General features: G+C 46.1%; 1 protein-coding gene across 2 annotated transcripts in view; it reads right to left on the bottom strand.

The window, feature by feature from the left end:
• The window catches only part of LOC120948923 (mucin-17), an 87,821-nt gene that overhangs the window by 71,143 nt on the left and 467 nt on the right, over positions 1-16,211 (bottom strand). For both annotated transcript variants that reach the window (XM_040365786.2, XM_040365788.2), the window contains exon 2: positions 14,523-14,983. The gene's annotated coding sequence lies outside the window, so the exon portion shown is untranslated. The remainder of the gene's footprint in view (positions 1-14,522; positions 14,984-16,211) is intronic.

The following is a 16,211-nucleotide window of genomic DNA, read 5'->3' as shown; positions in this document are numbered from 1 at the left end:
ACCGCAAGCGACAGGAAGGAAGCTGACACTTAGAACCGGAAGATGACAGTGTGAGGTCGCCACCATGATAGTAGTAGACTATAAACAATATGGATGTAGAGTTTAAGTCTCAAAGCAAAACACAATAACAACTTCTTCTTGAAGCATGATAGTGGAGGGTGCTGCAACACAATGTCACAAAATTTCACAACACATCTTAAAAAAGACAGCTTTTGTGAGGTACACCACCACCATAAAAAAAAACAAATTCTCTCAGTGATTGAATAAATAGTTTTATCCTAATACCTATGATTCACACCAGTGCCGATCGTTGCACACCAGCCAGTGAGTGACAGATCGCTGTTGGTTTCAAACTAAGTCCACGTCACACTGGCTTCACTCTAGAGGATCAGGTTCCTTGCTCGAAACGAAACTCAAAATCCAAACCGCTTTCAAACCGAACGTTCACGCTGCCCTACACTTATGATTATGAGTTGGTCACAGTGGTCTTTTTGATAGCAAGGTCTTACAAACTTTGCAACGAACAACAGCATTGACGGACTGTATCTTTTGTTGTTGTTGTTGTTTCGGTAGCAAAACAAAAAGCGTAGCAACCCCGAACAACGGCCAGCCTTCTTAGAGGGTTCGGCCGATGTGCGTTAATTTCGCACGATCGAACACACGAGCGCGAGTGTGTCTGCGTTAGGTTTACACGGCGCACGGTTGCAGCAGCAAAGGAACCTTCTCCGTACAGCGTGAACTATAAGATTAAAAACTTATTTCGAAACTCACTGTCACTTCTGTAACCTCATTTGGGTTTTGAGGGATTGGCCGAGTGTACAACCGTGTGTGCATGGCACGTTTGAGTGAAAGATGGTGTGTTTGTGTGTGAGATTGTACTGTTTCGGACGGGGTTTTGTTTCCCCCGTCCCAAGAGGAGTGTAATAATCGGTTCACCGTAGAGGCCAATGGTATGATCATGATCAATTGGTTCAATTGGGGCAGAGATCCGGCAATCGGTGCGCGACCTACGCAATCCGTCCCATATTTCGTTATTATGCAAACGGACCGTATGCGCGTGCAATTGTCTTGTGAGTGCGTGATACTTGAGCCACTGCACGGTAGGTGGGTATAAGTAAGTGGATTTCCTAAAGCGCACAGATCGTTATCCACCAAAACTTCAAGCCCAATGATTGTCTGTGTGTTTTTCGAAAAGAAAAAACCCACTTCCGTTCCCAATTTGGCGCGTTAGCGTCAGGAAGGCCACCCAGTCACAGCCAAACGGGGCGTGTGCGTGTGCGATAAATCTTCTCCCCTAAAAAAAAAACAAACGAGAACCGAGTCTCATTTGTTTAAGACAAAGGCAACTATTGCGGGAGATGCGTGCGCATCAAGATTTACGACGCGGGCTCATCTTTTCTGGGCGTAAATGCTTTCACCACCATCCACCCAAACAGAAGGTGCACCTGTGTGTGTGTGTGTGTGCAGGGTGTGAGGAAGAGGGTGCCTTGCTAGCCCAGCCAGACCTAACTGAGGTACACGGAGCGCTAGCGCCTCCACCGCTAATAAGGTCCAATAAAAAGGTATCGAAATTTTCCGGTTCAGTTTCGGTTTATCTTAGCCGCCACAAAAGGGTGGCCCTCGGGAAGCTGGGAAGTCTACCGGCGGGGCTAAGTGCGTCGCCGTCATTAGCAAATAGAAAGTGACAACTGGGAAAAGGTCTTAAATTTATTGGTCCAGGCTAAATGGCTAGATGGAGAAAATGTGGAGTGTGGTGCGAGCTGGTCAGTCAATTAATTTCATAATGCTTACGGCAAGTGGGTGGATGCACTGTTTGTATTGCCTTTTTTCCAGCGTGTTTGTTATCTATTGGTGTGGCAGAGTGTGGGTGTGTTGTTTAAATAAAATGTAAACTAAAAGCTTTTTCTGGAGAATCCTGACCGAACGAGAGGTTATTGAACGTGTCTCTGGTGGAACGCTTTTGCAAGCGAGAAGCGGAAGAAAATATATTAACTTAAGCTCCCACCGTAACCGTACACAGGCCAATTTCTTCCGCCTCTCAGGCGCAACCAACGTCAACAAACGCTGCCCATGTCCCCGCTTCCCCCGCCGAAAGGCTTCTAGTGTCGTGGATGCATTCTGGTGCGAGTACACACACGCACACACAAGCGCCAACAAATTACCCCGGTGCAAGCAGGCCGATGGCAAATGCGCATTGGCTGAAAATGGATGCGCAGCACAAATTTGCCGCGGGCAAAAAAGATGGACGCCGCCGTACCGGTGTTCACCCCCCTCCCCGTTTTGGTGAAGGTTTTATGATGTTTCTTCCCGCCCGGTGTGTGTGTGCCACGACTTGTTCATGGTCGGTCCCGGTGGATTGGACAACAAGTTGTGTAGCGGGCGAACGAACGACGAACCCCCAACGACGACGGGCTGCAAAAGGTTCCCGATGCGTTGCGATAACGTTGTGCGCTTCGGAGGGGGGGGGGGGGGGAAAGGAAACGGAGGCAGAACACCATTGGATGCGTGATGCAGCAGCTCACACACAAGCTGTAGGACAGTGGAGACAGCGAAGAAAGGCCAAAACGGAGAGGGAGAGGGGGGGGGGGGGGAAGAAAACTGGGTAGAAAACATCGCAAAGATGACAGTTTCTCATGCTGACACGCGGGGTTGAGACATAAAATGCAATGTTTTTCTTACCAATTACGTGACGGCGAAAGAAACCGGTGAAAAGAGGGGAGGGTTGGCGAGGTGTACGTATGTGCGCAACGCCAAGCGGGGAACGCTTCTTTTCGCCGCTTTGCTTAATCATCATAGGCTTTAGGAGATGGTCGCCGTGCGCAAGCGCGCTTTTCTTCCGTGCGAGCGAGATTTTCCACCGCTCGGGCCCGGGTTGTGCGGCGCAATTATCCACTGGACTGAACTCTCACTATCTTTTGAAATATTGCCGCCCCCAGGGGGAGGAGCGGGTGGGGAGGGAAGGGATGCTACGTTTTGATGCGTGTCACCTGCGCAGAGCTGGTGCGGGGTTGGGGACCGTTGGAAGACCGAACGGGTTGAACGAATGATCGATAAATCTCGCAAGCGCGTATGGTGCGTCTCCGCCACTCGGTGGGATGGGAGAAGGTCACCGTTGGCGTTAGCCTGGTCAAATGAAAGGATACGGTACACAGTAGGTGATAATGCAAGCTCGGAGGATGAACATCATCGTAAATATGTCAGCTGAAGTGGGGGGTTGAGGCGAAGAAATTATTGGCAAATGTTATCGTTGGTTGCGAAAGGTTGTCGAAGAATGGGGATGCGTGTACATTCGTGGGGAGAATGAGTGTTTTACATAAGCTTTTTATATGACTGTTGTTTTCTTTCTTGATTTAAGTCCTACTATTCGTTGCTTGAAGTTAACATGAATGTTGCAATATGATTCCTTGCCCTGTTACTCTTAATGAGGGATGAACCAAACAGTAGCGTTGGATCCCAACACATAGGATAACCAGGCTTTGAATTAATACAGGTGGTTGATAAGTGATACGAGTCCAACCGATATCAAAATTGACGACTTTTTCAACTACGACAAGATATCACCATGTATTTGGACCAACAATTCTAATACAACAGTATAATATAGGACAGATTCGTAGGTTTCTGTGTCAAAATGATCGCGCCTCAAATGCCGTGAAACCCTGATAGGTGGTCTAAAATTAGCTCGAAACATCCACACATTCATCCATGCTCTAGATTAGCATTTACATTTTTAAACCACAAAACCGAATAGCTAAGTACTCGGTGACAAATGATTCATTTGCTATCCCCCGGGGCAAAGGCTAGACCGGAAAGTCACGTTTTGAAAAAATCTCCCTTTTTATTGGACATGTCCACTGTCTTACCATTCTAAATATTCATGTACACGGCACAGTTTCGCCCGGAGAGCCTACCCACCCAGAAGATGATGTGAAGATGTTTTCTAGGCTAATTTGAAAGCATCCTCTTTCTCTCTCTCTCTCTCTTTTCCTTGGCGGGAAGATTACGAGCTGCTGCAGCCCGGCAGCTGTAGCATAAATATGCATTCTATTGTGCTACTTTCTCACCTTTCGGGTTGTCACATTTTACTATCCATAGGGCTGAAATCGACTTGCAACTTAGCATACCCTGCTGTACGCTTCTTCTTTCTGCCCCGCAGCAAACAATGAAGCAGTACTGGAAAACGGCCCCAGCCAGCCCGCAGGCAGCCCAAGGAAGGAAGAGTTTTCCGCTCTACATACACGCGTGCTTTTTTTTTGCCTCCAGAGGACAGAAGACATGGGGTTGGAGTGCATCTATGTAGCGTCTAAATTGAAGACCCCTTCGAAACGATGCAGGAACGAGGCAGAAGTGATATACTTTTCTCATTAGCATATCACACTCTCACTAAGCGGCACTACGTTCCAGCTTGGGTTGGAGAGATTTGGACTTTGAATGAATGAAGCTAGGTGCCAGCGGGAAGCAAAGCTCCCTTTTTCGGAGCATTCTTTGGTGGAGCGGCATGCAAACGCTTTCCAGCAGCGTATGGGAACTGGAGCAATCTGATCCATTTTGTGCGCGTTATTCAATGTGCGGTTACACACATTACTCGGTTGCACACAGCTGGGCAAATTGTGCAAACGGCTGCGTAACTGGCGCGATGGAAGTGCGTAAACAGGAAGAAGGTATAATGCAATTATAATTTCGGAACGATACACACAATGCTGCATTGCACGGAGGATAGTAAAAGCCACCCGTTTTACATCGACACCAGTTTTCGCTACACTTTGTGGCATAAAATTGATTGTTCAGCGTGGTCGATGAATCACAAGATGAAAGGGTGTCGGAAAGGAGTCGGCTAATGATTGGAGGTGCGAATTAGCATACTGCCTGCCACGGGCCACCGTGTTGGGTCACGTTTATTGAGTTTCTCCTTCTTGGGGGCAGCTTAAAATCTATCATACAATATTCGGTAGCTCGTTAGTATTCTAAGCTGCCGCTTGAGCAGCGAGCGTATCTTCCCGCTCGCAAGGTGGTATACAGCGCAAAGCGGAGGCTCATTGGCAAATTAGTCAAGTAGCCAGAATGGAATTGTTTATTATTCATTTATCGACCATCAATCGAGGAACGTAACGACTGCGGTACGGACACACGATCCGGATGTGACGATAGCCTTGTTGGGATGATGTATGTACATTAGGGCGCTTCAATGTTGAATAATTATTATCATAGAGAGAGATAGAGACTCTCCGGGATGAGCCACACTTGGTAACAAGCGACAGAGTGTCGTAATACTGCTACCTTTTTGAGCTTGTACGAAAGAAGCAAAGAACAAATCGATACAATTCCAATTTCAACAAAATCTTTTCCCTTTTTCGGACAAAAAACGTTCTTCCGAACAGCATCACTTCCCCGGAAAATTCGGTTACGAAGGCGTCCATTGTGTGTCGCCAGATTGACAAATCTTCAAACCGAAGAAAAATGGAAAATATAAGGCACGGTTCCCAATCCACCCCGGAAAACGATGCGATAAAAATGTCCCAGTGCTGGAAAATATGAGTCATACGCCCTCTGCATGTCTAATTCGGCGTGAAGGCCCGGTACTGCAGCATGGCCCATATGCCCGCCAGCTTACCATAAGAAATCATCCGGAAGGGACGATTACGGTTTGCTTTCAGCTGCGCTTCCTGCACTCGTCGGCTACACGTGACACAGTGGGTTGATGTGTTTCTTTCTCCCCTAGCTGCTTGCTCTCTCTCTCTCGCTCTCTCTTACCTTCACCACGCTTGGGAGGGAAGGGTGAGCCCGCCGGCAACTGCTGACTTTAAACGTTAAAGTTCATTTTCGGGTACAATTTATTTTAACGAGTTTCGATTAAGGAAAACTAGGGATTCGACTTAAAGGGAGTTGGAAGACGCTGATGCCGGATTGCTGTTGATGGAGTGTACGCAAAATGGAGAAAATTCATTGTGAGGATAACATGATTTGTTGTACCAATCGATGTAATAGCAATTGCCCAACAAACTAGAGATTTTTACTGCTACCATAGTTAAACCAAAAGTTAAGTTGAGTAAAATACATTTTAAGCAGGTAGCCTTGGTGTAGAGTGTAATTTAAGAGAATTGTCACCAAGTGATGACTCAAAGAGGCCGATAAAGCGACACCTCTATTGTACCTTGCTCTATTTATCACCTCGGCCCTACCGTTTGTCGGCACTAATTACCTCGTCAATTTGCTCGAAAAACATTCAAACCACAATGTCTCGGCCGCCAAGCAAGTCACAGCCAACCTCTCAATAATTTTGTGGCGCCATTCGGCGAGCGCTGTGGCTTTCCTGATTGTCGGTGCAAGCTGTATTATTACATTATATTTCCACCTCAAACGAAGTCGCCGATTGATCCGTGTCCGTTCGTCAAGAAATGGAGGGTTTGATTTGGATACCGACCAATCCGACCGGGTCGGTCGGGAGTGATGCATGGAGTCCGCTGTCAGGGCGGAGGCAATGTGACACGTGCGCCACTTTCTGTCTGGCAAGTGCAAGCGGAGACTGCATCATTTATAAGTTATTGCGTCTAATCACATCGCTGCAAGCGGGGAGCGTAATGAGTGTATGCTAATAAGGTGCAACACTGATCCACGAGCGAGCGAGCGCGCGCGTACACACAACATTCGATGCAAATTGATGCTTTTCGGCTCGGCGCGGAAAATTGTGCTCCTGCGAGCTTTGTGTTGGAAGCGTGCGTTTGAAGTGCTCGCTAAAAGTCGGGTGGCTGTATCATCATGACGTATGAGCAGTTTTTAGTTGTTGTTGCTTGCTGCACCTCGTCGGGCGGAAGTGACAGACAAATTGATGGCAGTAAAAAAGCAGCATCCAAGACTCATCCGCAAACGTGACACTGCTGAATTGAATAAAACAGGCAGATTTTCGCGTCTCGTTTAGAACAATCACAATCACGGGCGACAGCGGCGGGGTGAAGCACTACATTATGCAAACGAAATGCTCGTTTATTCGTCATCTGTTTGGAGTGAACGGGTGACTTAATACGAGACTGGATATTTATGTGCCGGATTAAACAAATTCCCGGCAACAACAAAAAACAGGCCAGGGCTGTGAATGATTACAGGGAAGAGGCACGACGAGTGGCAGCATTTTACCCATTAACACCTTTGTTCGCGAGCGGAACCTGGACAACGACTGCGGCAGCAGCAGGTGACGAACCCAACGATCATTTATATGCAAATCTTCCCACAACCGCGTGAAGAGATCGTGAGTGCGCGTGTGTGGCATACGGCGTCGTCGTGAATGTCAACGCCGTTCTCGGTGCGGCATTTCGGCACTTTAGTTCTTTGATTAATTGCACCACCGATTCTCGCCGGCAAGGGGAAACTCGATAAAGGTCCGATGAATCGTCCGGGCGGTCTAAATTAAAGGCGGTGCAAAATCAAACGAGCTGAGCGCGTCTTAGGCAACGAACCGGGGTACGCCACACGCACGCATGGTGCACATGAGAAGGCAAATTGTAGTGCGACAATGGCGACAGCGACAAAAGCGAAAGGTTAAGCCCTTTTTACTACGGTGTGAACTTTTCCGCAGACCCACCTCGGCTCGGCTCGCAAATGACATTGAAAGATAATCGATTTTTATCGCGCCGAGGCAGGTGACGAACCATTGCTTGCACACACTAGCCCAGTATTAAAAGCGAACTATCATTTCCAGTCTGTGAGTGTGTGTGTGTGTGTTTTTACATCACCTAGCATGCTCACGAAGGCGAAGAAAATGGGCCCACGGAGCTCTTTTCTTCTCGCGCAGCAAGTAGAGGACACCATTATCAGGCCGGTAGCAATCGGGTGAGTTGGCGGTTTGTTGAGCCGCTTTTTTGTTTTGTTTGCTCGTTTGAACAAGGGATCGCAGCCCGAGCAGCAAGTAGCGAGGGCAAGGTCGGTTGATTTATCTGGCCGGGCCCACGAATCTTTTCTGCACTGCGGCAGTTAATTGTTCGCCCGTTTGGCAAAGTGGTTAACCTTCCCTGGTTGACACGGGGAAAAGCGTCTGGAAGAGAGATTCCATTCCCTGGCGATACAGCCTTCACCATTAACCCACTTTCCGGTACAGCTGTCGATGGGGTGTGCTAGTGGTGGTGGCGGTCGTGGTGCTCCCTGTGCCCGAAAAATCCCGGCCAAGCCCGTGCTGTAGAATGTCCCGCGCCGATGGGAAGCGACCAATTTTTGCCACTGTGCACCCATCGCAGAATAATGGTGCAATAAGTTAGCTCTCCCGGTTCCACGGTTTTGATGATTTGACAACCCGCCCACCCCAACCCATCTTGAGAGCTTGGCGAGCATTTTCACTACACCATTCATCGGTTTTTCGACACCTGACATTTAATTTAGCAACACAGCCGACAGTGTGGTGCTCGTGTTGATTGTGACACGACAATTGATCGCTATCTGCGTTAAAATATGAGAAAGAAAAATGGTACGGTTTTCCCAGTGCAGGAAGGCAGGAAAAATCACCGCACGAAACATGTCGGCTTAATATGTTTGCTCGAAAGCGCAAGCACGCGCACGCATGGAAAAGAAAGGAAACAAAAAATGGCGCGACCACATCTGATCCTAATTGAATTTTCCACACTTTCACTAGCTCATTTGCAAAGCAGCGTGTGTGTGTGTGTGTTTGTAAGGGCTGCTGTTTCCGAATTTTCCTCCAAACAAAAGTGAGAAAATCGTACCCAGAATCACACTTTCTTCCGGTCGCATGTGAACACATAGTGGAGGAGCGACCGAGGGAAGCTTACGAGTTAGTTTCGTGGGGCAGGAAAAACTAGTTCACTTGGTGTCATATACACATTCCCAGGGTTGATTGCACTCTCCCACTTTCTGGGAAGGTGGCTTTTTTTTTCTTCTCTCCCTCGGTTTTCATAGCGGAGTGTCAATCGAAATTCTCACCATTTGCACGGGACGCTGCTGCACGCTGCTTTGCTCAGCTGCCAGCGTAAAGGGATCGAATAAAATGGTAATTAAATTAGATTTCGCACCTTGCTAGACATGGCCATAGGGATTGTGTGTGTGTGTGTGTGTGTGACGGAAGAGGGAAAAGCTTAGGGTGTCTTAACAAAAATCAGGTGACATGCACGAGCGGGTGGAGGAAAAAACCGCTCCAGACAACCCTGACGAATGCGCGAAAGTGAAGAGAGGAGTAAATTAGGTGATGAAATACAAAAAAAAAACAGCCCACACACACACACACTGATGGCAATTTTCGGCATCGAAGGAAAAACGATCTCCATCCCCATGGGTTTGAAGGAAAAACGTTTCGATGTGGTGGAGGAGCGAAAGAAAAAAGAAACAAAATCAAACCACCAACCGGCGGCGATCATCATCATCCACGTACGGAACGGATGATATTGTTTCGTTGTTCGTCGTTTGATAGTTGTTTGATAGTTGTTTTAGAAAGTTGCAAACCTACACCTCCACCCCTCCTACACTTCACATACTCCTCGATGGGAGAGTGGAATCTATGTGTGTGTAAAGCGTCGCCCCAGCCGGCCGGCCCGTGCTGTAGAGCGAAGGAGCGATTAATTCTCGTCGTTACGCCACCGAAACTCTTGCCACCGTGCGGAAACGATCGATTCGCTTAATACGCTAACTGCTCTATTATTTTTGTTTGTACGTTTGTGCGGAAAAGATGATGGGGGGATTGGAGCTTGTTGGTGGTAGAAGAAGGGGCGGTGGTGTTACAATTAAGAAGCTGTGACTGGGGCGAAATAGCAAAGCAGGAAGGTAGAATATCGCACAACGATTTTAATTAGTGCGAATAGTTGTGCGTAATCAGTCGCCGATGTAGCCGTTCTAGGAACTGAACGAAGACAATCAATTTGAGTGTTTTTTTTCATGGGAAATTCTTGCCTTTTACGTGTTTAGCTCGTTTGATCTGTTTTGACATATGACGGGGTTTTATTGGGTTTTGGCTCGGAAAGCATTGCTCATGTATAGTTTATTAGCCTTTTTTATTCTGTTTCATTTGTATAGAATAGTTATAGGTTCACTTTATAGTTTAATAACATTTTATTATATCTAAAGTTGATTAAAAAACCAGAAGTTAAAGATAACTGCTGCTAGATTGTACCTAATGGATTGTTCATGTTTACTATCCATGATTATTCAAGCTTTCACTTGTTAGTATTCCCATTTAGAAAATCGTGTGCGTAAACTGTTTTGGTTGACGCTTTTATTATTCGTTGTCAAGCTTTGGAATAATATTTCAATACACAGTTTCAAAAAATCATCGTTTTTATAAAGATATTTAAACTACGACTTTTGATGTGATATGTATTAAAATGTGATAATTGGAGTTAATCAGATATGGGATAAACCATAAAAACTCCAAATTATGAAGACTTTGTAGCAATTAAACTATCCCAATATTTAATGTTTCTAAGCATTTTAAAGTTTAATATATAGCGTAGCAGTACATAGTTTGTGATCTATTATGAATTGTACATAAACCGTCTACAACAAGTGGAATCAATGTGACAATATCGCATATCATCGCATCATTTCCATAAAACATTACTTGAGGAATAAAAATAGCCTTAGACATAGTTTTACATCTAAGCCAATAAGCCTGCGATTAATGTACCAAAATAAAGCCATAACGCTAGGTGAATAAATTCCATTAATTTTTTTTTATAAACCTAACAGCATTTTTGGCTCTACTTCACTAAGCAAATGTAATAAAAAAGCTCTGTTTCCCAGCACATTAAAACAGTATTAAAATGCGTGTTTGTAGATCACCAACCTAAAATAAATTTACTGAACATGGCAGAAAAAAACAAAGTCCCACACTCGCACAGCAAACAAAAAACAGTGAGGTTGAAATAAACACACTCACTCTACCAGAAGACACACGCCAGACAAAGCTAAGATTGGGTGATAACTTCAAACCTATCACCGACAAGCCATAAAGCTTAAGATTGTCTTACGACCCCCCTCCCCCCTTGTGTCCCCTCAGTTTCATCCATCCTGTTCCACCTTCACCGCGTGAGATTGCCTAGTGGCAAGCAAAAATTGCCCCGATAGGATGAAAGACATAAAAAAGCATGAGGTATGCAAATGAACTACTACACACATGTGGCGTCCGGTGAAGCTTTCGGGGGGAGGCGCTCGCCATCTTACTACATTGACTCATGTGCGGGACGACCGGAGTGCTAGTTAACGGTGTGGCATTGAACTGTTTTCTTTCGGCTCGGCAACAGGTTCGCCAAGCAGTGAAGGGGAGAGTGAGCATGTAAGACACATCAAAAGCTTTACTGCAAGATAATAATGAGGACGCGGTGTGAGACATGAGGCAGCTCATGAAGATGCTCATTTGGTTTCTTTCTATTTTTACCCATGAGTTTGCGCCATAAAAGCATCTCAGCAAGGCACCGAAACTGCCGCTTCTAGAAGGCTCTTGATCTGGCGAAACTGGGATTATTTTGGGAAGATGCAGAGTCTAAGTGGAGTCTAAAGTCTGAAGCAGTTTTGAGCAGAGCTGCCCCATAAGCATTTTAGTGCTGCTACCAAGGCAAACAGTAAAACCGTACCCCACCCAGCAGCATCCCGAATGCTCGTTAGCTGATGATGTAGTGTTTTCCTGTCCAAATCTTCCGGGACGCATCCGGTAGACACTGGCAGGTTGGCTTTCACCGACTAGATCAGCCACTTGGTCTAGTTGGTTCGCTTCTTGTCTTAGATCGCTCATTAGCATAGATTGCGGGCCTGTGAAGATATCCGCGCGATGTCGCTAAAACGTTACGAATGGTTGCGAAATATTTCGGCTGATCCGTTCAAGGTTCGCCGCCTTCGTTTCGGCAACTTCAGCGATGTCCTGTTTCCTTTTTCTTTCCATTTTGACCACCTCTTGCGAGGAGAGCCTCAAAGCGGGGACCTTCAAAGCGGGAGACCTTTTGCCTGCACGGTGGAAAACCTATGCACAATGTGCCCGAAATGAACTCAAAACCTCGGATCGGTGTAGCAGATTCCCTGGATCTTGCTAGAAGCTGCGCCAAAACCGGTCTGGATGCTTGGGGGATTCGCGGGTCGCGGAAATGTTCCCGCGTGGCGGGCTCGTGAGCAGCGTGGAAAGAGGCGAAAACGAAGTTCCAGAAAGTCTGACCACGAAGGAATGTTGGCTACGGCGGTGTGGCGTCGTACCTTTCCCGTGTACGTTCTGGACCAATTTCGTGAGTTCGATAAGCGAGAAGGCACAATTTAAAACAATTTCATTCTAAAAAGGAACCAATGCCTGTGGTTTGTGTGGGAACAACTGCGAGCGAGGGGTTTTGCAGGTTGCGAGTATGACTTCTTGGGCAGTGGTGTATGGCGAGAGGGCTTTAACATAAATAACCTTCAGGTATCCCACTGTTTGGAGGAACCGTTTGCAGTATTGGAGATACGTTCCACAGAAATCTTTTGTAATTAATTCTAACTGAATAATAAATTAAATCCAATCTGGCGACTACCACTGCGTACCATACCTTTATGAGATGACAGACTCATACAAGGCGGCAGGGATTAGTACGAAATTATGTGAAGCTTTTAAGCCAAACAAGCTCATAAATACTGCTGCTAGATAATGTCGACATTAAGAACGCGAGAGAAGAACGTTCCAGACGCTAAGTATTTATTCCCTTTATGCATGTTACAGCCGCTGATCTGCAAACGAAGAAGCATACGAAAAAGAGGTTGAATCGATTCGATTGCCGATTCGGAAAGTGCAATCGGGTGAATGTGTTATCGTCCATGCATCGCCATCATGCACCGAATCGCGGGCCCGGCCTCTTCACTGGCAGGCCGCAGAAGCGGCGAATGGAAAAACTGGCAAAGTATCAAAAACTGCAAATCGGGAAGCCCTTCGTTCGGGGAAGGGAAGCGAGACAGGGGCAGACAACCCTCTCTCCCGTACAGAACGGAGAGGCAAAACTGGATCTCAAGTTTTCGAAATCTTGGGGATGGGGTTTTTGTGTTTGCTGTTGTTGCTGGCTGCTGCTGCCGCTGCCACTGCCATTGCCTGCCGTCTCTTATTAATGCCTAGCGCTTTATGCTGTGTGGCGAAACCAACCGGAGCATACCGGAGACCCGGTGCGAGGCTTTTGGGCTCGTTGGCCCATGGGTGGTGTGTAGTATGGACGAATTTATGCTTTATTCGTTGTGTGTGTATGTATGCGTCTTCTGAGATGCTTCTCTTTGCTCCTTCTGGTTTTTTTTGCAAAGCTTCGCAAGAGAAGTTTAACAGACTGAGGGCTCGTTCGGGCCGGGGCTCAGGCTTGAGGTTCGTTTTGTGTGAACGAGTTGGTGCATGCTCCCGGTGAGGGATAATTTTTGCAATTCATGGGTTATTGGTGTGTGCCTGTGTGCGTGCCCCCACGTACACGTTTTGGGACCCACCAGGCACACTCATTCACAGGAGGAAAACTCGAGGAAGTCAAACTCCGGTTTGGCAACTTCTCTTTTGCCTTTGCGAAGAAGCCAGAAGCCGTACCTTCGGCAATGGTGCAGTGCCGCTGCATTTGTGGAAATGAAATGCAGCTAAAGGTTGTAGCACGCGTCTCGGTTTGTTCGGTTCGGTTTGTGGATGTTCACGAAGGGTAAGTATTATTTTTATTAGAGAGAAGTAAGAGGCAACGACAAACGCTGAAATGTGTTGCTTGTACCGATGACGATGGAGCAGAAGAATTTTTATTGTTGACTGTGTGTTAGTGCGTGAAGATGGTGCAACTTACAAAGGCTCATAATGCATTGCAATGAATTCGTTTCGTTTATGAGATGGTAAGAGGAGCAAAAAAAACTTTTGCTGATGTATTTTTAATGCGTTTTCAGCGATGTTTTTTGTTGGTCTGTCAGGTTTAATGCATACCATAAAGCAAGAAATCTTGAAATCCTGCCAAAAAGTGCTTCGTGCATCCAATATCAAAACAACAATGTTAAGTAAAAAAAAAAACAATAATTTCAGAATAATTGTTTCACAGTCGAAACACAATAAGCAATCAATTTCATTACTACAAGAAAATATAAATGTAGTAATTACTTATAGTCATTCTTCCATGTTGCAATCAATGTTTCAATTAATTCAGTCTTTTGAAACAAACTAAAATGCCATCTTGAATTATAGACATAAATTGGGACATGGACAACATTGGGATACCCGCAGAAGCTTCAACCTCTGTAAAGAAGAAAACATTCAAGCGTGCGATGGTATGCAATTAATAAATGAACCAATGTCATTCATCAGCTCAAAATGAGCAGAAAGTATCAACAAAATGGCAAACGAAATATTTATTCATGAACTAGCCGACTCAAACTGGCAATCTTATTGAAAGTTGGGGTCAATGTAATGTGCTAATTGCGAAGAGAATTTTCCACCCTTTCCACATCGAGAGGCGGGAAACTCGCATCGAAAAATGTCAATGATATAATTAGAAACAGTAGAAGAAATAACGTTCCCAGCATCGAAAAGAACCCACCCCAATTACACCCCTCCTGCGAATAGTGAAGCGGTAACTTACGTTCTTGTGTAAGGAATTCGAGCGAGCCGCCTATTTTCCGAGCCCCGCCGAGCAAGCTGCCGTATTCTCGGCCCCGCGTTCTGCAAGTTGATACGAGTTTTGGAACAAATCACCCACAACTTTTTGTTTCGTTTTTGATGTTTTTCGCTTCGCTTTGTCGATCACACTTTTCACTACACAACAACACACCACGGTTTCTTTCGCTCTTTTTTCCAGCAGAGGATCACAGACTTACACGCTAGTAGCCTCGCTGCAAGTTAGGGGAGGTTTTCTGCTTCTTTCGTTTTTGGGGATTTTAACAACGACGAGCAGGTCGCACTATTGCTTCAGATGAGCGAAATTTACAAACAATTCGTCATTAATGGAAGTTTCCACCTGGTGCGGCATGCCGCGGGCGGTCCAGGTCCCGTCTGTGCCGATCTGTATCACTTTCTGGGCGTTGAAATTTTGTACTGTACAATCTGTAAAGCAAGGATGCGGATGAAATGAAGACAACGGGAAAAAGTGAGAGAGGGAGAGAAAAATCGTAATGAAACACAATAGTAATGGTAACGGTAACCTGCAATCACAATTTGCTTGATTTGTAACATTTTTTTCTCTGCTGCGTAGAGAGAGAGAGACAAAGAGTAAGACGGAAGAATAACACAGTATGCAATCGAAATATTCGTCAGTCAGGAAACACTGTTCACAGATTTTGTGTGAAGAAAAATGACTGTGTCAAAAACACAGGAAATCTTTACCATTCTTTCGACATGTTGACCGCTAATGAATTCTTCTTAATAATCACTTACAAAACGCCAATACACACACACAACAACAAAAATCAATCAACTCGAGCAATCGATGACTACAAACGGAGAGGTGAGTGCGTCGAAAACACTTTGGAGCAGCCTCGCGAAAATGAGCGAGAAAACGAAAGACTTCAACCGTCTCCAAGGTAACGAACGACGAACGGATTCCGGGAGCTGGAGGTTACCTTAACGAGACGGTTAAGCAGTAAAGCATTCTTGCACTTGTGCGCACCGGGCTTAATTTGGTCTTCGCCACAAAACACACACTGTACATACACACACACACACACACATACACGCGGACGATGTTTATTCCCTTAAAAACTTCTCCCGCTTCACGTTGCGTCCAGCGATGAAGCCCAAAATCAAGCAAATAATGATACCGACCAACCTACCCGAGCGCGCCGTGCAAGCGTGGTCAGCAAAAAGCAGAAGGGCTGAGGAATAAGGGGGTGCGCCCAAGTGGACTTGAACCTGAGGAACTTTGGACAAGAGAGTTGCTGGTGATACTGGCTATGCGGGGAAGCAACTGAACGGAGGAGCTGGAACTGACCGCCAACAAACAACACATACACACGCACACGCACAGAGAGGCACTTGAGACTGTCGAAAGCAGCAAGTTCCCGGACATCTTGACGATGCAACCGAGGGTGCAGTTTGATGAGCGCTACTCACACTCACTGTTGTTTTCGTTTGCGGATTTGTTTTACACTTTCCTTTCCCGATGAGGCTCAATTCTCGTGATAGCTTCGCTGAAGGTTAACTAAGACCAGTGGTCAGCACTTTCTCCCAGCAAAGGGAACATTGTCTCGAGCTAACGCTGAATGACACCTTGCTGCAATCGCTCTTTGAAGAACAACATTAGAAGCCAAAGGTGACTGGGACAAGGTTCTGTTTT

Source organism: Anopheles coluzzii, chromosome 2, assembly GCF_943734685.1.
Source record: "Anopheles coluzzii chromosome 2, AcolN3, whole genome shotgun sequence".
NCBI lineage: Eukaryota > Metazoa > Arthropoda > Insecta > Diptera > Culicidae > Anopheles > Anopheles coluzzii.
This window is presented reverse-complemented; position numbering and strand designations above follow the sequence as displayed.